Raw genomic sequence first — 6,495 nt, forward strand, 5'->3', positions numbered from 1 at the left:
ATGGTCATAGAAGGCAACTTGTGAGGATACCTTTGCATTTTGAAGGGACTATCATCATTTAATTGAAGCTTCATCGAGGGACAAGACCATTTCATCGTAGGAAACTCGAAGGGACTTGATGTCATACCCCAAAATTTGCCCATCTCATTTCTCCTTTCAAGCTCATACCAAAGTTCAAGGCTCAAAGACACACTCTCCTAAACAATGGCTCAATGAACTAGGGTTTTGAATTATCTAAAGAAAATCAATGAATCAAAGTCTCCAATGGATTTCATATGGCTTATGATGTTTCAAAATATCCCTATGGCAAAGTACAAGCTTCAATTCTAAGGATTGCCCAGTCAATCGCTCAGAAAGTCAACAGTCGACTAGTTTAACCTAAAAGTCAACTGTGGTCAAAGTACAATCAAAATTCCTGATTTTTGGTCAACATCCTTATTTTGAAGTATCATTCATCATTTTATCAAGGATTTATCATGATTCATCAAGGAAAGTTCAGAAATCAACAAAACCTTAAGTTTCCAAATTAGGGTTTTTTTGACCTAAAATCAACTGAACTTTGACCAGCCATAACTTTCACATGGAACATCAGAAATTTCCCATACAAAGCTCAATTTGAAGGAAATTGAATTCTCTACAACTTTGTCTCTCATATGCCAAGTCTAAAAATGCTTTATTTGAGAGATATGGATCAAATGATTATAGGTCCTTTTTGAAAGTCAACCAAAAACAGTTTTTTGTCAAAGCCCATATCATCAAGATAAAATCCTCAAATAGGAAAAATCTTCCAAACTGGCTTATAGAGCACATCTGGAGGTTTCCAAAAAGTCCTAGAACTCTTCCATATCTTAAAAATTGAGGGAGATATGCCTTGTCAAAGTTGGACAATTTTGAGGAGAAAAATGTGAAATAGAAGGATCCAAAATGAATCTTTTTGCAAAGGGACCCAATCTTTCTTGGCCCAATCTTCACTCCCAAGTTATCCAAGGCCTCAAATCTAGTTGCCACGAATTTTTGGATTTTATTTGATTTTATATGAATTATTAATCATTTAAAAGTGATAATTAATTTATATAAATCATGGAAAAACCAAATATTTTGTTAAAGATCTCATTCTAATCACATTCAATCATAATTTAAGCAAGATATTTGATTCAAATTCGTGCACATGATAATTGGAAAATATTGAAGCAATTTAGGCCAAAATTAGAAACATTCATAAACCAAATTTTCTCAAATCACCAATCAAAGATTCATTAAGATTTTTCAGTTTCTATAACCCTAATTCATTCTACTATAAGATCACAACAATTTCAGACCCCTAATGGACGAAAAAGCTGGCTTGGAGAAAACTTCTCGAATCTTTAAAATTCAAGAAGTTAGGGCAAAATCGAAATCTCTGTGGCAGCCACTCTGAAGTCTTTCCAAGGATTTCAATCCATTCCTGAGATAACAAGGGGTGAGAATGTATCGTTAATCAAGCTTTTACCATGCTCGGAACGCATGTATAACATTCTTCATGTGCATGCGTTTTCAATTTTCATACCACGCATATTATTATGTTTCAATTGGAACTAACTTTTTTTGAGTTATTGACATGATTTGGAGAAGCTTTGGGCCGTTAGTTGGAAGTTTTGATGCCTGTGGCAAAGATCACCATGGCTAGGGCTTTGAGTTTGTGAATTTCGTTTGCAGCGATACAAGCCACTTCAGGCCACGAAAATCATACCATTGGATTCGTAATATCTTGAATACATGATCTGGGCGCCTTTATCTAATTAATTGTTTGAGTTTCGCAGGTTTCGATTTTTCAGAATTGGCTATGGAAAGGTGCAGCAGGGTTTGCAGCAAAAAAGCGTGAAATTCGTAGCAAATCCCACGTGTTATTTTGTCTGCAGGTTGGACGAAGAAGATGATGCAAGTGGCGTTGTCTCAATGGCCGGTCAATCTCCTCAACCCTCTCTCCACGCGTGTCATCCTCTGGTTAGACGGTCAACACTTCCAACGATCTCTCACTCTCTCTTATTGGCCAACGCTTATGGCAGTGGGACCCAGGTGGACTCTTTCCTTTGACTTTGCTATTTGAATGATATTTATTATATATTATTTAATGTTGGTATTAATAACAGCGAATCAGTTCTAGCTTGATGGCAAGACGTATCCGTTGGTGATTGAGACGGCACAAGTTCGATCCTTGTAAGGGAGAACAATTTTTTCAATTTATTTGCTTCCTTCTAGACCCAGATCCAACGCTACTTCTTTCCTGCACGTCCACCACGCACCTTCATCCACCACCATCCGATCAGCAACTGAATGGAATCTAACGCATCTAAGACGCAAAACCATGATGTACCTTTAGCTAGGAGATGCGTACGATTCCAGTACCCAGGGTTTTTTTTATTATTTGCTCTATTTTTTTAAATTAATTCATTTAAAACCTTTTTTTCTAAATTTCTTTTCTTTCTTTTCCAAAGTTAAACCTTTTTCAAATATATATAAAAATCAAACCTTTTTTTCTATTTTAATTAATTTAGTCATAAAACTTCATTCCCTAAAAAATCAGGGTTTACCCTGAATATAAACATTTTTCCTTCCTTACTTTCAAAAACCTTATGCCTTGTGTTTTTTTTTTAAAAAAAACCTTTTCTATTTTTATTTATTTTATCAATGCCTTTTATTTGCCTTTTGCCTTATTATTGGTTTATAATGTATCTGCCCCAAAGCCTTGTAATAGCTTATTATACTCCTTCCATATTTTGCCTCTATTTCCCTGCAGGTGTTTATTGTAATAGTTTAGTTTATAATTCTTGCCTTTTATTTTTTTTGCCCACAGGTGTTTATTGTAATAGCGTAGGACTTTTATTTTTCTGCCTTTAATTTCTGCATTTTTAAACTGCGTGGTTAGTAATCTTAGGGAGTGCAAGCCTTGAACTAAATTAGCATCACTAATTACAAGATAATATAACTGAATTGAATCACATGATTGTGCACCCACACACCTTTAGGGTAACCTCTCTTGTTGCCTGTTGCCTTATTGTTGTTGCCTTATTGCCTTACTAATTATGCCTTTAAAATAGTCAAGTCCCTCGGTTCCGAGGATACCTAAAGCAAATGTTGCCTAAATCATTTAAATCATCATATGAGATCTAGTCCCTCAAAGTTGCCTTGGTAAAACATGATGATTGTCCCAATTGCTAAGGTATCCTCGCATGTTGCCTTAAATGACTATTATATCCTCCCCTTAGACTACCTGCCCTCTTTATGGTAGGGACAGTCTTGTGGCGAACGATAACTTCGATGACCCTTCAACATCCAATTGAAAGACTTCCTGCCCTCTCATGGTATGGATAGACCCTTTCGCCCGAAAGACTTAAAGAACAAAAAAGACAATCTTAGGGTAGGTGTTCTTAAATGCTTGCTCACATTCAATTCAAAATTCAAAATGCTTTTCACACCCCCTTTTCAAATCAATTCAAAAAGGCTACGCTTATTTACAAGCTAAAATCCTTATTCGAAATCTTTTCAAACAATTCAAACAAACAAAGTGAGCTAAGCAATTAAGAGCCCATGGATAACCATGGATACAAAGGGTGCCTTAAACCTTCCCTTTGTATAAATTACCCCCCGAACTCAAAATCTTTTTAAAAGGTTTTTTCTGTTCTTTTAGCCATTCTTTAAATTGGATAAAATAAAAGTCGGTGGCGACTCTTGCTTACCGCGACATTTCTTTAAAGTCAGTTCACCGTATTACACTTGACCATGTAACTGAAAGGCAACGAAGAGAGTTTATCTTAAAGGTGCGTGTGTGAACAAGTAAAAAGAGTGTGTTAATTTTAGATATTTAGTCTTTGAATTAGTGGGCTACATCCAATTATTATATTTCCATACAATCCTATTAGCATACATCTAAGCAGTTTATAGGTGCGGAAAGTAAATGCGGAAAATAAAATCCTATGCTATTACAAGGCTTCGGAATGGGGGATTACAATAAAATCGAGGAGTGTGGAAAGCAAAAGTCCTAGTTAAAGCTATTACAACCTTTAGCAGTTACATAATAAAAATATACGAGAAATAAACCTAATTAAAACTATTACATCCATTAAACAATTACAGAGTAAGAATAAATGTGCGTGTGAATAGAATCGAGAAATCGAGAATTAGGAAAGAGGAGAGAAGGAAATTAGGGTTAGGAATTTTAGGTGAAAGTTAGAAATTAGCTAAGCCGTGTACTAATTAATTACTAATTCTAATCAATTATCTAAATTAATTAAATGACTGAGTTAATTACTATATACAAATTAATCTAATTAACTAACCTAATGTCTAATTTAAGCTCTAAAGTTAATTGTTAATCCTAATTAAGTTAACTAAAAAAAATGTCAAGAATTGATTAAGTAAAACCTAAAATTATTTTTTTAATTAAATGACTAATTAAAATCCTAAGTAAATTAAAGCCTAATTATCCTAATTTAAATAAAAAAATAGCTAATCAAAACCTAAGTCTAAATTATTGGTGAATTATTAATTAAGTGGAGATTTTAGAAATTAATTATATTATTATGTAAACAAAGAAAAAAGGGGAAAAGGCTGAAGGAATTGAACCAAAATAATTGTTGGATGTTGGGATCGAACCCAGGTCTTGATGGCTATTGGTGTATAGGCGCTGCCAACTCTGCTAGATTAATTTGCTGTTAGTGATTCCCCAAATAATTATTATATAATAAAACAAAAACCAAAAGTCATAGTGTGCGTAGTCCCCAGTATCATACACCAGCCAATCAAGTAGTGGAGGATGAATCTGACTCTTTGACCAGCCAATTGGAACGTTCCACGTATTGCACCTTCTGTCGTCTTCTTAGTTTATTCAGTTGACCTCTTTTGCTATGATTTAGCTACCAGCCTGCTACCAATGAGCTACGAATCTTTCGTAGCAAAACCTGCGAGAATTAAAACTTCGAGAAAATGCGTTAAACCAAAACCAAAATTTCCCATATCACATATATCAAGTTTGCGAACTCAGTGGTGCGATTGGTTTCATCGGAAGCGGCCTGCAACTAGGAGAACGAAGCTTTGCCATTTTTAAACCCTAACAATGGTGAAATCTTCATTCTGCGTCAAAGCTCATGAGTAATGGTTCAAAACAGTTATAAATAACATCATAATCATAAATAAGTATGCAAAATTCATTTATAGTGTATGTATGAAAAGTTTGAGATTTTAAAGAGTGGTGTAAAACCGTGATTTTGTATGCACTTCCTCCATGTGTTCTAGGCTTTGATGATGGTGAGGATGAACCCCTGGGACCTTTTAGAGACGAATATGATGGCTGGTTCACTTGAAAACTCGATTGAACCTTTGCTTTGATGTTTCACCTTTCTTTGAAATTTTTGTATTCTTGAAACCCTATCCCCTGCTCTCTGATTTTGTCCCCTCTTATTCTGAATGGGTTTATGTATATATGTGGAGCATATCAGGTCAAGTAATGGGCTTGGACTTTAGGTTATGAAGTCACTTGGAAATTTGGCATGATTTTGTATAAAATATTTCCAAAATTGGCTATTCTTGCTCCACAAACATCTTTCAAGAATTTGGACATTTGTGGAGCGCTCTTTGGGCTTTTAAATGATCCAAACCAAAGCCATATATTTTTATCTACTTATCTTATATTTTTACTAAATTTATTTGCCTTTTAATTGAATAAAATTCAAATAAATATAAATAAAAATGATAAAAAGGTGGGGATGGATTTAGAGGTCATGTATAATGTTAGAAACAAGTTTGGATCAAAAAAACCTAAGCCCATTTGGAAAATTTTAAAGATTGATAAATATTTCCTTCATGCAGTTCTTGAAATTTAACCAACCGGTGCCATCTATAACTTCCTCAATTTTGATCATATGAAGGTGTTCTAGGACTTTTTAGAAAGCTCAAGATGTCTTATAAATTATCCTTTTGGTTTCAACTCAATTGAGTCTTCCATGTTCATGTACCACTCTTTGAGAAAAAGTGTCTTTTTGTTGACTTTTGAAATGACTTGTAATGTTTTGGCTCGTATCTTTCAAATGAAGCATATTTTTCTTTGTCTTAGGTGTGACAAAGTTGTAGAGAATTGAATTTCCTTCAAAAGGAGCTTTGGTTGGGAAATTTCTGATAAAGTATGTGAAAGTTATGACCGGTCAAAGTTCAGTTGACTTTTAGCTTAAAAACCCTAATTTAGAAACTTTGAGTTTTGTTGATTTCTGAACTTTTATTGATGAATCATGATCAACCCTTGATCAAATGATGAATTTAACTTCAATTGATTGATGTTAACTAAAAATCTTGACGTTTGACTGTATTTTGACCATAGTTGACTTTTAGGTCAACATAGTCGACTATTAATCATTTGAGTAGTTGACTGGGTAATCTTGTGATTCAAGGCATGAAAATTGGTATGAGGACACTTGGATTCATATGAGATGCCATGAAGTTCACTTAAGGCTTTAGAAATTCCAT

Source organism: Vicia villosa, unplaced genomic scaffold (assembly GCF_029867415.1).
Source record: "Vicia villosa cultivar HV-30 ecotype Madison, WI unplaced genomic scaffold, Vvil1.0 ctg.003324F_1_1, whole genome shotgun sequence".
Classification (NCBI taxonomy): domain Eukaryota; kingdom Viridiplantae; phylum Streptophyta; class Magnoliopsida; order Fabales; family Fabaceae; genus Vicia; species Vicia villosa.